Source organism: Myodes glareolus, chromosome 20 (genome assembly GCF_982192425.1).
Source record: "Myodes glareolus chromosome 20, mMyoGla1.1, whole genome shotgun sequence".
In the NCBI taxonomy this organism is placed as follows: domain Eukaryota; kingdom Metazoa; phylum Chordata; class Mammalia; order Rodentia; family Cricetidae; genus Myodes; species Myodes glareolus.
Genome location: NC_142045.1, coordinates 7,961,062 through 7,977,339, shown reverse-complemented (window position 1 = coordinate 7,977,339; position 16,278 = coordinate 7,961,062). Strand labels below are relative to the sequence as shown.

General features: G+C 44.2%; 1 long non-coding RNA gene across 1 annotated transcript; it reads right to left on the bottom strand.

The window, feature by feature from the left end:
• Positions 1 to 343: 343 nt before the first annotated feature.
• Positions 344 to 15,934, bottom strand: LOC125394009 (uncharacterized). The gene is made up of 3 exons (XR_007230048.3): positions 15,817 to 15,934; positions 15,592 to 15,714; positions 344 to 1,240 (listed from the first exon to the last, which is right to left on the bottom strand). It is a non-coding gene; the product is annotated as an uncharacterized LOC125394009 (long non-coding RNA).
• Between the last annotated feature and the right edge of the window lie 344 nt (positions 15,935 to 16,278).

The window sequence follows — 16,278 nt, the reverse complement described above, 5'->3', positions numbered from 1 at the left end:
TCTATGGAGCTGGAGAGATGGTGCTTGCTGCACCAGCATGAGGATCTGAGTTTGAATTCCCAAACCCAAGTAAAAATGTAGACATGGTCACATTCTTGCAACCCCAGCTCTGCAGTGGACAGAGACAGGAAGAGCTCTGGGTCCTGCTGGCCTGTTTGTCTCCCAGTTCAGAGAGAGACCCTGACACAAGGAAATAAGGTAGATAATGATAGAACACACACACACACACACGAGCATATACTACACACATAGATATGTACACATATGCACACATACAAATGTAAATAAAATATAGAAATGGTAACTGTGAAGGGATGAGTATCAATTAGCATAACACTAGAAATCTTTTCATGGCAAATGTTTATATCAACACATCTCAGTATATATCTTAAATGTATACAAGCTTTATCTACTGTATTTCAGCAAAGCAGGAAAAAATAGAAGAGCTGTGTCTCTACAGCTGTAGTTTCTCTTACATGTTTTCTCCAGCAGCATTCAAACAAACAAATGTGTTCATACGGCTTATCAGTTGCGTTGTCAGTGCTGAAACATCGCATCCGGCTGGAATCTTCATACACTGCTGTTATATTCACCTCAGATGACCTTGCTTTGTCAAGGTCACAGTGAGGGCTCTCTAACATATGTAGTAGGCTTATTGGGAAGGGTCTCTGGGGTGAACAGTTGCTGTAGGGGAAGGAATGGGCAGAAGAGTGGATGGACTGCAAGACAGATGGATGGATATACTGCCAGGCAGAAGGGTAGATGGACAGCTAAGCAGAGGGGCGGATGGATGTTCAGGGAGAGGGGAAGATGGACAGCCAGGGAGAGGGGTGGATGGATGGCCAGGGAGGGGGGAAGATGGACAGCCAGGGAGAGGGGTGGAGGGACAGCCAGGGAGAGGGGTGGATGGATGGCCAGGGAGAGGGGTGGAGGGACAGCCAGGGAGAGGGGTGGATGGATGGCCAGGGAGAGGGGTGGATGGACACCCCAGCCAGGGAGAGGGGAGGATGGACGGTCATTCACCAGTCAAAACCTCTGCTGACCCACTGGGAACCCCGCAGCTAGGAAGTCTCTTGGGCTAACTTCAGATGACTGCAAGGAGTCAGACCTTTAATTCCGCGTTGACAGGCCGGCCGAGGTAGTGGAGACCAGGCTGCTCTCTTCAGCCAATAGCAGCTCTTGCAGAAGCACTGTGTTGACAGTCCTCTGTTGGCTCCTTCCAGCAGCTGTGGGGTGACTTCTGAAGGACAGGTTTTAGCCAGCCAAGCAATGTTCCATCAGGTGGGGCCATGATGAAAGGCAGTCAGGTATGCAAAGCAGATATTTCAATTTCAGTGCAAATAAAACATAAAGGAGAAAACTCTGGCTGCACGCCTTTCTTCCCAAAGCAGAAGCTAAGCACTGGGTCCGTGGGTCACCATGTCCAACCTGGGCATACAGTGTGATTTCTGACCTCCAAGGCACAGGCAGAGCCGGGACAATACAGTGTATTCGGAACCGGCATCAGCTTTATGTCCTTCGTGTCCTCTACTGGGGAGATGCCTTTCTCTCTGTGCCATTAAGAACGAGGTTGGCTGATGGACACCGTGGCCACAGGGACTAACATGGTCCTTATTTGAGACAGTGTTACAAAGTAAGAGGATGTGCATGTTGAAAGGCCATTGGCTTTTAACATTACTTATAATTTAGAAATTATATTATATGATTTTCCTGTTGTCTAAAAAAAAGCCTTTTAAAATAATACTTATCAGGTCGCAAATACTGGAATAAACATCTTTAAAATGTCCTAATCATGTGTTTTGATTTTCAAAATAAATTTACTATTTCCAGTGGCACGGTGTTGTTTTCCCTACATTTAGGAACTCGGTCTCGAGCGTCCTTTCCTGCCTATTATGTGAGTCCCAGCAGGCCCTTCATTGTGGCTGCCGTCAGTGAGCAGATGTTCAAGTGCAGTCGTGGGCCATCTAGCAGCCCCAGTCAAGGCACTCAACGAGCAAAGCCTACCGTCAACCTTCTGCAGTACGGAAGGGAAATGGAAATGGGTCTTAGATGATCTGCCTACAAAGGCAGTCTTTACTCTTAGGGCTTAGGGATATTTTGCAAGACAACAGAGTATTATCAAAACAGTGCTAGCATCTAGTCTTAGCTAACGAGTTATTAGGAGCCCATAGCCCAGAGTCACTGTGAACTGGATTGTATCAAGTGCAATCCCACGCCCACTTCACTTCCTTTTCTACTGCATGACCGTGGGTGAAGAAGGAAGTCAGCCATCCAGGCTTCCTCCATTTGCTTTTGCCATGAATTATAGATGGTGAGCAAACATGGACTCCTAAATGCCTGAGAAACCAGAACAGGGAAGAGATGAGAACAACGTGTGTGTTAATCTGCATCCTTTATCTCTCCAAAATCAGGTTTCTCTTCCATAAAATGAAGAAAACTAATGTATTTAAATGCTTGTAAAGTTTCAGGTAATGCCTGCAAGCATTTGACTGTCAACCAAAGACTACAATTATTTAGCATTGTCACATAATCTGTGGTCAATGTTCAAATATTTTGCTATCCTCAGGAGATCATAAACTCTCAAACAGACCACGGAAATTTCGCAGAAATGTTGGTCATGCAGCCCCCAACACCCAAGCATAGGTGTGCTAAATATCTAACTAACCTCTGTCAAGAAAAGCATACCAACTGAGCAAAACCCTCCAACGTAAAATGGGTTCACACCTCCTTGCTTCCTCTAACCCAGCCGTTCTTAATCCGTGGGTCACAGCCATCAGAAAACAGAGTATTTCCTATGCTCTTAGGAACACGCAACAGTAAATTTATCTTTGCTTCTACTTCATAACTGAAATTTTGCTACTGAGAGGTGTCTCAGGTTCTAAGATCACCAAGAATATGTTTTCCCATGGTCTCCACCCAGCGGCTTAGAACCTTGGCATAAACACTGTGCAAATTATCTGTTTCCTGGAGCCTCTGCCCTATGTCTACGTAGGGTTGATTTTGCCCATTGCCGGTGGGAGGTGACATGGTATTTCTAGTACAACTATGAACTGGAGAAACTGACTCGGAGACTGGATCCTTCTCTTAATCCACGTACATACTACGTGGTCAGTATCACATCATCTCTGGGGACTAGCATTGATCCTAAGTTTAGGAAGGGACTCCACTATGCTGGCTGTAGATATTTGCCATTCACATCTTCATCGGAATAAAACTTTCTGGATTATAAAAGAAGAAGAATTGAAATACTACCGTATGCAAGTGGGGAGACATAAATAATGCTAACCCTTCCATGTCAGCCTTTGAGCCTGATAGGCTATCCTAGGCAACCAGAATTGTATATTGATATATTGTCTACTGAGTGCTTTGCTTTGCCTCTTATCAAATGTGCCACTGGTGTTACTTCAAAGGCCTTTATTACGGGGCCAAGTTATAATTCATTTATCACTTTCCAGTGGTTTATATGGAAGTTGGTTATGACTTTCCCAGGAAGACAAGAATTTGTCACCTTGTACACAAACACACACAAAGAAGAGAAGAATGCTGGGTTGAAGCATGTAGCCGACACAGAGCCTCGGGTCCCTGGGTCCTAGATCCAGGCACTGACACAGTGCAGGTCTGATCAAGCCCAAGTCACTCAACTTCAGAGCGTGGTTGCTCATTAGAAGAAACTTTTACTCAATGGCCGTGCCAGACCTGGCTCCAGTGCTGTCACTAGAGCTCAACCATTGACTGGCTCTGTCCCTGCTCTCCAAGGACTCAGCTACAGTCACTGTCTAACGCCACTTCTTCCTTGTTCTCCGTGGGAGTGGGACTGGTTCAGGATGGAGGAAGCCATCACATCTACACGTGAGCTGTTCCTCTGCTAGCTGTGTTTTCTCATCCTGAAAGTCTGGATCCCAAGGATGCACCCTTTGCTTTTCCGGGGGAGACTTTCAATGTTAGCACCCATCATAACGGCACTCACCCACGCAGAAGACATCATAACATTTAACATTCTTCATCGGTCATGGAGTCCTTGTGCTTCTCACCTAAGCAAATACAATTAAACCCAGTGTGCAGGAAGGGTGAGGGAGGACAACTTAAACAGCTTGGCACATTTGGTGATCTACAGAACAAGTCTGTTCTGGGAGTGGGTAAAGCAATCGAACCTGAAACGGAAACTATGTGTTCCGTAAAACAGCAGAGAGAACACATGAATAATTTGAAGCTTCCTGACCACTGACAAAGAAGTGGAAGACTTTGTCTAGATTTCCAAGTGAGTGGGTGCAGCCAATTTCAGTCAAGGAGGAAACTGAAAAATTAATATCAAACTCTCAGAAGTGATAAAATCACAGACAATGAAGAAGAACAAAGAGAACCAACGCACTAGAAGTAAAAAGCCGAACTCCCGACAAAACTTCTATGATGAGACTTTCACAGCATGGCACTGTCTCCTCTCAGAGCATGAAGTGCTGTCTACTCTCAGAGCATGGAGCACTGTCTGCTCTCACAGCATGGAGCACTGTCTGCTCTCACAGCATGGAGCACTCTCTACTCTCAGATTATGAAGCACTGTCTGCTCTCACAGCATGGAGCACTGTCTACTCTCACAGCATGGAGCACTGTCTGCTCTCACAGCATGGAGCACTGTCTGCTCTCACAGCATGGAGCACTCTCTACTCTCAGATTATGAAGCATTGTCTGCTCTCAGAACATGGAGCACTGTCTACTCTCAGATTATGAAGCACTGTCTACTCTCAGAGCATGGAGCACTGTTTACTCTCACAGCATGGAGCACTGTCTGCTCTCAAAGCATGGAGCACTGTCTGCTCTCAGAGCATGAAGCACTCTCTACTCTCAGATCATGGAGCACTGTCTTCTCTCAGAGCATGGAGCACTGTCTACACTCACAGCATGGCGTGCTGTCTCCTCTACTCTGCTTTGGGCATTTCTGGTGCATTGTATGATGGTGAAGTGAGAATGATGATTCTGAGAGGCAGATTCATAGAAATTCAGGATTGTTTAGACATATATTAGCTTTGTTGTGTTCTGATAATAGAATATCATGTCACTGCTTGGGAAACTGAGAAGAAAACTAGAGTTAAGGTCAACATGAACTGATAAAAAGGTCTCTCAGTAAGGTAAGATTCCTTGGAAACTGTAGCCCAAAACTCTGAAAAGGAAAAGGAAAGGAATTCTATTGAGCATGTACTCAAGCTACAATACCAACCCACACAATCATATTTAATCCTTACCAAACTCTGTTGGATAGGTTTTAATAGCCCAATTTTTACATTTTATAGTATGTCCATTTTATAGGTGTTTAGCCTGCACATACGACTATGTACCATTTGCATGCATTTTTCCCATTAAGGGCAGAAGAGTCCTTCAGAGACCCTAGAACTGGACCTATAGATGGTTGTAAGCTACCATGTGGGCACAAACCTAGGAATCAAACCTGAGTCCTCTGAAAGAACAGCTAGTCTTCTTTACTTCTGGGCCTTCCCTGCAGTCACATTTCAGTGTTTTGTATGGAGAAACAGATTCAGCCATGCTGGGTAAGTTTCCCTAAGTCACACCATTGATAAGTTAGATCCCTGAATGCACAGATGCAAATACTCAAGTATACCTGCCACCCGAGCAGTGCCCATCTCCCACTAGGAAGTATACCTGCCACCCGAGCAGTGCCCAGCTCCCACTAGGAAGCAGACTTCGGCATCATCTATATGAACAGTTCCAGAATTTATACAGAGATATTCTGATAATGTTCTCATCAAGCAGACTGAAGAGGCAAAGTCCTCAGAGAAAATCTGAACCTGTGAGATGTTTCTTTATACTTTGGCCTGGTGATCAGATTGGGTACCTTTCCACAATAAAAAGTTAGTACTCATGATTCTTGTGCATTTAAGGAACCTGCAGAGTGGACCTAGGAGCAATGAATATTTAAAGTAGGTATGGCAGCTGTGGCTGGAGTGTAGAAGCGCGGTTTGGGCAGTTACATGTCCAGGAAAAGTCCCGATGTAGAAACCTTATTAGGTTACTTCTGACCATAACTCTAGGTAGGAAGTAGAACGAAAGCCTTCCCACCCCCACTTCACACCGTGCACTCAAAAGTACTTTGAAAACAATCAGCAAATAATAGAAGAGTCCAGAACCATCAAACCTTGTAGTTGTGGGATAGTTACAGTAGGTATCCCTTCCTATGAAGAGGATTCACAATAATTCTGGAGTGAGACTCTAGACCTAAAGTCTTGCCTAAAGCACATAGGATGAAAGTCTCTCTGTGTAAGAAACTGGAGTATGTCAGGTGCCTCTTGGGTTGACTTTCCCAACTGGCCCCCTTTCATCTTCCTTTGTCCCACGTGCGGATCAACAGAAGCTGTCGGGAACCCAGTTGTCAAATACACCATTGAGATAAATGCATGGCCAAGAGCCTGGCTCAGAGGAAGAGTGGAGAAGAGACTGGGCACAGGAGAAGCCAGAATGGACAGAGCCAGAACAGAAAGCAGAAGGAGAATTATCCAGAGTATCTGGGGCGTTACAGGGTGCTTACATGAAGTTCTGGGTTCAATCACCAGGATTGGAGGAAAATGAGATAAAAAAATCAGAGCAGCTGCGGCCTCCAGCTGAGCCCAGGCTGGCCAATTGAACACTGGAAGGAAAGAGGAAAGGGCAGATAATGGATCATAGATACAGAGGGCTTTTGCCTTACACTTTAGAGGTTTCCAAGGCTGATCAGTCAGAAAACACCCGGAGGAAATCAGGATAATATCATCTTTTGCAGAGGGTCACTGATAAAATGGATTTTGGAGGCAAAGAGATCTGTGTTCCAATCTACCTCTGTCATTCACTAGGTTACAACGGAGACCTACTCTATGTGTTAGAGCCACCGTGTGAAAATGGTAGTAGTACATGCATTTTGCCAAGAAACATAAAGGATAAAAGAGAAATGCCAACTGCTATCATTCAGTAAGCACCCAAGCTGAGTCCAGACGAGACCCTTCATCTTGTCCCTCTGTCTTCTTTTTCACTTCTCATCACACAAGAGAGGAGGGTCACTGGTTTGCTTATTAAACCGTTTCCCACACACGTCCTAAGGGCTCTCAGTCCCAGCTTCAGACAGGAGAGCTGTGGCTTATGGACGCTCTGAGAGGTGTTTGAGGGCTACCCAAGGACAGATGAAGCAAGACTTTCTCTCTGGAGTTTTGGGCAGTTAATGGTCTCATCTTTCCCTGAAGTAACCACCCTTAAGCACACCTGAGTAACGCCTTTTGTACCGTGATGGGCTTTGTGTACTGTTATTCCTATGCCAATTCAAGCATTCCATCACTTCAGATGATGCACTGGCAGATTCATCAAGAAAAAATACATTGTTCACAAAAAAGTATAAAATACAGCAAAGTAGATTAACCAATGCATTTTTGTGCCATAATATACTGCTGCTTCTCTGTCAGAAAGCTCACGGATGATTAAACACAGGATGTTCTCCAGTTAGCACACCGGGTGTTCATTAGGCATTAGAAGGTGACAGAAATAATGAACCTTGGCTTCTTGGTTACAAAAATCTGAACATCAAGGCTTATTCCATAAAAGCGGGATGTGCTTTCCTTCTGTGAGCAAGGTGTCTGTAGCCATTAATGTAAATCTGGGTTCAGTATATGACCCCACCCACCAAAGGGATCTACTGACCTACAATGTGAACTCCTGAAATGGAAATATGTAGAGCGGCGTGGATGGCTGCTGACTTCCGGCAGCTGCCTGGAGAAGTGACCGTGGGAACAGGGGCAGAATAAAACAGAAGCAGAAGAACTCGGGGGAAATGTGTTGTTAGTGGAAAGACTGAAATAACACAGCGGGTTCTGCACCGAGCCCGTGAGAGAATGCCACAGCTGAAGATGCCTTCTCTGAAAAGGCACAACTCCCCCACCCCCCCACCCCGAGCGGCTGACGTAAGGCAGGTCAGAAGCAGCACGAACAAGCATGAGCAAGACGAGGCAGCTGATTAGTGAACCGGTCACTTCCAGGCAGTGAGTTGGACATGTAACTAAAATAGGGCTTGTGCAACGAAAGGACCAGGTGGCCTGCTCTGTCGTTCTGCCAGAGTCAACTAAGAGGACAATAGCAGAATGGAGCTGGGCATTATTTGTTCCCTTACTCGCTTTGCCTCTGACCAACCTGCATCTGAGATGGTGCACAATGTTCAGAGCTCACCTGACCTTTTCACCATCCACATACAGCTCATCTCCCCTTTGCAGGAAGAGCGAATTTAGGAGAATTATCTCTCCATTCCAAAGACTTGGTAGAATAGTAAATCTCACTTCCGTGTGTTTTCCCTAAGACGGAAAGGCTCATGTGTAGAGACATATTGCCTAGAAAATGTGTGCATAGATGCCAAAGCTAAAAGCAGAAGAGCGGTCATAACCAGGAGAATGGATGACTAGAATACACTTTACCTACAGCATGACATGGTAAACAGCATTTTACCACTTAACCTGCAGGAATTTCTACAATATCCTGTGGACTTCTAAAAGAAACACTTAAGAGAGGCACATGTAATTGATTCCAGATTGCTCAAATGATGAGTTTATTTTTATTTATTAATTCAATAGTGTTAGTGTGTATGTATGTATATGTGATATAGGATATCGTAAGACAACTTTGTGAAATTGGCTCTCTCCTCCTATCTTTACGTGGGCTCTGAGGTTTGAGCTTAGATCAGGCTTGAGTGGCAAGTGCTTTATCCATTCCGCCATCTTCCAACACAGAATAGTATGCTTTAAGGTTTGTTAGCGTGTGTTTGTGTATTATTATGTACTGAGATACAGAACGCATACCTGTTGGCTAAACATGATGAAGAGGAGGGATAACATAAACAGACCTACAAGGCCACATTTTAAAGAGGCTGGGGAAGACCCTGAAAGAGCTGGGAGGGGGAATGAAGATGATCAAATGCTTTTTATGAAATTCCCAAAGAAAAAAATATTAAAAAACAATATTTCAAGTTACACTACAGAGCCTTATTAGTACAAACAGCATGGCCCTGGCACAAAAAGACTCACGGATCAATGAAATAGAATAGATGGCACAGATATAAGCCAAACAGTTGGGGACCAAAAGGGTCTGAGTGAGTTCATCAAAGCCAAGAATATACCTTTAAGAAACCTTTTAGTCTGTAAGCTATTTTGAAAATACAATTATTTTTCAAAGAGTTTGAACACCTTTTATATCCACCAAGTCAAATAAATGATCAATGACTCAGGTTCCGGGAGGTGGAAAAGAGTGAACAGTTTATTAGCCAGATGTGGCCATGGCTGCTTTACCCACAACTAAGTGGAAACAACATAAAATTCAAAAAGCAAAGATCATCCAACCCATGGTGATTAGCCGATCAGATGCCAGGAACTGCTCTGCGGTTTTCATACAGCATTGCAGGCATCACCCTTTCTCCTTGAGATAGCTGCTGAGGAGTTAGCTGTGGGCTAAGGGTTTTGTCTTCACAACAATCTCATTTCACAGATGAAGAAATGGAGATGGGAGAGTTTCAAACTCACTTGAGAAGGACAGAGTTTGGCACCTGCTTCAACCTTGCAGGACATCTAGAATACATCCTATGAGGAAAGAGATGCTCCTATTCACCCTGTGTATCTAGACTCTAGCCACTCTGACGGATAAATGAGTCCACCATTATTTTCATTAGTGTTCTCTTCAAAATCAAAGAAAGGTTATCAATATGAGATACCTAAAGCCTGCAGAAGGAATCAGTACAGATTAGACGAATTATGCTTTTCTTCCAAGTACTTGAAATACAAACACTTCCCGCTGTTTTTTAAAAAGTATTGTTTTTACAGTAATTACACATTAATTTTAATGAGCTCTTTTATCTGATCTCCTGTGTACAAATCTTTATCATAATGTTCATAATGGAAAACTGCAGGGAGTCCCATGGCAACAGGGCGCATGCTTTGACAAGAAAAGACAATTTCTATCATCTTGTGATTCAGTTTACCCAAGAAGCAGGCATGAAGAACTAGGGGAAGAGATCAAAACGAAAATGCAGGAAGACGAGAGACATCATGATTGCAGTGAATCACTGACGTTTCCTAGGTAGATGAAGTCAGTAAACTGGGAGGCTTCTCTGGTGTGTGCTCTATCCTGCTGCCTGTCACAGTGTGTGCACTGCCTTCCAGATTCTCCGCACACTCATCCAGACATATCTTTTATCTCAGCACCACTTCCAAACGACGTCAGAATTTGTTTCCTCCAGGCTACACATGAATGAAAGCCTACGTGTCCTTTGGCTTCCTCTGCTGAGTCCCCAGTTACTTTCTGTCTCCAATCATGACTTTCCCAACTGTACCTTCTGTGCCTCTCACGGCCACCATGCTCTAAGCGTCCACTGCAGTTCTTGGTCTCTAGCATGCTGGCATGCATCAAGTGATCTTCCTCTCTGACACCATCGTTTCTTCTTTTTCCCAGACTAAGTCTCTAGCTTCAAAAGAGCCATAACATCTTCTCAGAGAGAAGGTGGGTCAGAACTCAAAGATTGCAGGAAGTCAGAGAAGGGAAGAAAGGAAATAAAGCTGCTGGCTGTGCGTGTGCTGAACAGGTGGTTCTCAACCTTCCTGGCGCTGCAACAGTTACTCATGCTTTCATTGCTATTGAATAACTGCCATTTTGCTACTTTCAGAATTGCTAGACTTAGTGGATGATACTCTATAGCTCTTCATTCATATGCCACAGTCTATGTCTCTTCCCTTTGGAATGAAAACTAATTCAACTCCCTTTTAGGATAAATGTCTTCTGCAGGTAATTCTAACTTGATATAGGATAAATGTCTTCTGTAGGTATTCTAACTTGATATAGTTAGTTGGACATCTTCCTTTCCACAGCCTCCCTATGAGATTCAGATTAAGTTTTGTTGAATAGCTATATTTTATATATTAATGATATCTATTATATATTATAATAGATATAAACAAACAATCCCCAACATCTGTAACATCTACAAGCAGTGTATAACGTAGGCCTCCCAGTTATCAGATTCAGGAACCAGCATGCTGATGAGCTTGTTAAATGCTGTGATCAATAAATAGCTGGGCCAAGATCAAACTGACTGTGTGATGTCAGGGCTCATGATCTTCACAAGCCCCCTGTCTTTGGGAACAGAGCAGCACTTGTAGAAACTGCCTCTGAAATACGCACTTCCTGGTTAGAAAGGCAACCAGACAACCCAGTTGGAATACTAAAAATCTAATTGTAACTAAGTTAAGTGTAATTAACCCCGACGACAGTCACAGTATCGTACCGTTCACACAGAGGCATCCAAAGCAGCTCGGTGCCAGCTAACTCTGTGTTTTACCCGACGACAGTCACAGTATGGTACCGTTCACACGGAGGTGGGAGGCATCCAAAGCAGTTCGGTACCAGCTAACTCTGTGTTTTACTGCTGTTTTCAGACAACACTCATTTTCAAAATTGCCTATTTCACTAGTTGCTTGAATGCGTACGTCTTGTTTCCCCAGCTCCTGCTGGCCCTTGATCTAAGGACCAGTGAGGCATTGACAGAACACAGGAATCACTGTTTCTTTAACGGAGCTACACTGTAGCTAGACCAGCATTTCCATTCCCCAACACATTATTACTGTGAGATCACTGTGTGGCTTTTGCTTGAACATCATTTTGGGAAATGCCTGGTCAGCTGGGACAGCAACCTTGGTAGGCATTTGCAACTGTCAGCTCTTTTTTACATTAAGGGGTGTGTGTGTGTGTGTGTGTGTGTGTGTGTGTGTGTTCCTTCCAATCCCCGCTGTGATCACACAGTCCTATGCTGTCACTGAGGAGTAGAATGTGTTATTATGTCTAAAAGACAACAGCAGCAAAGTCAGTGTTTCTCCATGTTGGTTGTTGACCTTCTCAAGGGACACAGTGAAACACTTCATGTGACGGAGTCATGTTCATAGCACACAGAGGCAGAAGTCAGTATGGCTAAGGATCACTGTGGACAGAAAAGGCAGATGTAGTAACCACAGTGACTGGGTTCATAAGGGACAAATAATCAATTATGCTGATGGATGGAGTGAATAGGTCTTAGGCAGTTTGCTGTCTAAACATGATTATATTATACTAATCACAATGCTGGAGTCCTCCTTCTGATTGATCATGACACAAAACCCAGCTGTGGAAATTCACCAAAGGTGGCTAAGTGCTCATTTTTGGCAATTTGGAGAAGAGCCACAGAATCAGCAAGCCTTGGTGGACCACTGTTTCACGCTTCTGAGGCTGCCCCTGATTCTGAGCTGCTGATCCTGAACTGTAAGCTCCTAATTGCTGAGTAGTTCCTCCAGTTAAGGCTGCGGTGCATAACTGGGCAAGGTGCGGATAACGGATTACAGACGTATATCTAACTTAGAGAAGCCAGGTCCTCACAATGATCATAAGAATTATGGAAAAATATTGCTAATGGAAATGCTTAGGCAGCCCTTCAACTATTGTCGACATGCAGGGCTTTTAGCTCAGATTTAGCCGGCACCCTTCATATGAGGAGAAATGCACAGAAGTTAATAAAATGTCAGTAAATTTCATACAGCAGAGCTCAGCTGTTCTGAGTAGTTCCAGCAATAAATCTAGAACAAACAGTGAAAAAACTAAAACCTCCACTGCACACTTAAGATCTAGGTATTCCACTACATGCAGGTTGCATCCCATATGTTTGGGGGCTGGCAAGATGTCTCAGCAGGTAAATGAGCTCACTGCTAAGACTGAAAATCTGAGTTGATCCCTGAGACTTATAAGGAAGGAACAATCTTCCACAGGTTGTCCTCTGACATTCCACACTTGCAGTATGGCATGAATGTGTTCATAGCCACACACATGCATGAGAGATAGAGAGAGAACAATCATTCAATTAACTAATTTATTATTTTTAATTAAAAATATGTCTTGGCAATAGCTATAAGGGATCGATCAAAGGACTTGTAAAACCTAGTGGCAAATGAAAAAATACATCCATCTATAATGTTTTTCCTCATCTTAACCCCATGGACACCTTTTGTGGAAGTCAGAGGTTACCTTTCAGGGGTTGATTCTGCCTGTCCACCTTGTTGGCACAGGGCATCTCTTGTGTCTGTTGCTATGCCCTGTCCTTCAGGATGAACTCCCGAGGATTCCTGTCTCTACCTCGTGGCTGCCCACAGTACTGGCGTTACTGTTGTAAGATACTACATCCAGCCTGTTCTCCAGGGCTAGAACTCAGCTGGCTGGATCATAACCGCACGCGTTTATCCCTGCTGAGCCAACTCGCTGGCTGGAACCTTTGGGTTGTCTAACTCTGAAGCCCAGGCTGCCTCTTGGTTTATCAAGTTGCTCACATCTCCAACTCCCTGGCATCCTCATGCTTCAGTTCTTAAGTGCTGGGATTACAGATATGAGCCGTCTCCCACGACCTGCTTGTTTAACAAGGAAAATATTACAACCAGAGAACCGAGACGGTAACCAGATTAAGCAAAGTCTTTTCAAAAATGGCGGCTGTTTGACCACATGCATATTCTAATGAGGAAGAGTATAACCAGAGAGAGAGAGGGAAGGAGAGAGGGAGAGAGAGACAGAGAGAGAGAGAGAGACAGAGAGAAATAGGAGATGTTCAGGAGCCTGGATTCCTAAGAAGTCCAGAGAAGATGGCAATCAAACATATAAGGTGGGATTGGCCTTAGCTGTTTCCCCCATTGAAACTGGAAGGAAAGCATGGGCGTGTTGAGATGTTCTCCCCTGACTGTGCCACGTTATCAGTGAAATAGTCACTGTTGTTACCTGCTAAGAACAACAGGTACAACATCTGACCAGAGTGGGGATGAGATCCCAAGCCTCTGCACAGCCTGATTCTGGGTTTTTCTCGAAGAAGTCACTGACAGACCAAAAGGAAGGGGAGTAGGGGGTGAGTATTTGCTTTGTAGCTACAAGACTGAAGGGGGAAAAGGATTCCTGGGATCAATGAGACCTGTGAGGAATAATAGCTGACGAGCCAGCTTGGAAGCTGAACTTCTTCTTAGGGACCAGAGTGACCATAGTGTGAACACTGAGTACAAAATAGTAAGACGAACCTCCAACACAGTTCACGCCCCCTGCTTCAGCATCCACAGTGGGAGTGAAGCAGGATGCTGAACTCATCTATGGCCACTGTTACTTAGCAGCACTAGAGTCCCCAGGAGGAAGAAGGGGAAAAGCAAATTTCAAGGCTGAGCAGAGTGGCACGTGCCTGTAATCCTTGGAGGAGAGCAGACAGGATTGGGAATGAAAGGCTAGCTTTGACTACATGGATGTTTAAGACCAGCTACCTGTGGGTTTGTTGCAAAGACAAACAGAAATCACAGAAACAATGACAAATTGAACAAATGGCAGAGTCTACCTCTACCAGTTTCCGAGTCTGCACTGCAATCTCTCTATGCTTTCCTGCATCAGAGAGTCTCATTATTTTAGTCATGATGAATCGGTTCTTTACTGCAGCCAGCGCATGAGCCGGAACGGTGGGACACAGTGCCAGAGCATGGGGCTAATGGTGAGATACTCCTGCCTAGATTTACTCATCAGGTAAATGTAACAGATGATCATCAGAACAGGAATCTCATGTCTGAAGTTCAAAATAATATTCCTAGCTATTAATAAACGCAGCTAGGTACCATAGGAGAGCGTCAGCATCTTCATTATGTCCATTATGTCTAATGGAGTCTCACTGTTAGCCTGGAATTCTTGATCTTCCTACCTTAGCTGCTGAGTGCCGGGATCACAAGTCACAGTGACTCAAAGTGGATGGTGTTCAACTATTTCAAGGTCATGCTGACAAGAGTCCAGGGATTTATTTAAAGGCTCAGTATGGGTCAGTGATTTGCCATGGAAAAATGCTGCCTGTGATTCTGAGAAGCCCCGCAGCTCCAGAGCTCTGAGAGTGGCTACGGGCATGTTAACACAGAGTCTGTCCCTCCTAAAGTTTTGGTCAAATTTCTCAGGTGGAACCGCGGAACCACCCTCCGTGTGAGCAGAAACGGGCAGTCTGTGGAATTGCCTATTATCCACAGCTCCGCCGAGACAATAGAGAACATAATAGCCACGGCAGCCCGCATCTGATGGAGGACATGTCACACCCGTCCATCTTTGGATGTGCAGCCTTTGCAGGCTCTTTGCACTGTTTGTTCTTGGAAAAACCCCATTTTACTCTGATAAAATGTACTTCTGCGGGTTTATAATCAAATACTTAAAGATAGGTTTTTGTCTAAAACCATAGAGCCTCTACTTCTGACAGAGAAGATTGTGTAATGACTACTCATCTGTCACCCTCACCATTATTTACACATCTGTGGTCAGTTTCATAATGGCTCAAAGTAAAGGGAAACATATTACATATGATTGCTGGCTCTGTGGGCACATTTCACTTCCTATTGCAGAATAACAGAGTCCAGAGTGATTGGATCCATGACTGTGAGAGAAGCCTATGGAGTGCTGTAGTCCCTTGTACGCCACTAGTGAGTGTTGTGACCTTGAGCAGAGGGCTCGCCCTATCTGGGCCCCAGTTTCTGTCTCTAGCAGATAGGAACCCCTTCAAATTTCTGTTGTTCTTACCATTCATCTTCTGGTCATCTGAAGATAGTTTTCATGGCTGTCCCAAAGTTCTCTTCCCGGTCCAGTAGCTGCCAAACCCAGTTCCCAAAGTGTAAGTTCTCACCTGTGCCATCCGCAGCATTCCTGACAAAACGATGGCAATTAAGCTTCCCTCTGGGATCACGAAGGCCCCTATCTGGCCTCAAGTCCACTTTGCTTGCAAATTCCTAAGGCTGTAGATCTCACCTGTACTCTCCTTTGCCTTTGCGGCTGAAAGAATGAAGGATCTCACTCCTTAGAACTTGGATTCTTCCCCACCACACACACAGAGCTAGAATCAAAATTAAGTCAGGAAAACTTCATGGGATGTTTTCCAATCTGTTTTTTTAGACTTTGCTATTGATTTGGACCTTGAACAGCTATTGCTTTACATAGTTTCTGCCCAGGGCAACATGAAGGTAAACTCGGTTTTTAATTTTTGCTTTCCTCTTCTCTTGTCTCTGAACTTCCTAATGGGGAAATTATCCCCACAGAGTAATTTAGCACCACAACTTTAGTTCTGTAACACAGGAATTCAAGTCTAAATATGAAGTGATTTATAATATTATAAATTATAGTATTACAAATTACACAAATACTCATGCTGATATAAGGAAGGATCTGCAAGCATTTGAAGTCACTGATAAATGTGTACTACTGGATCTTATT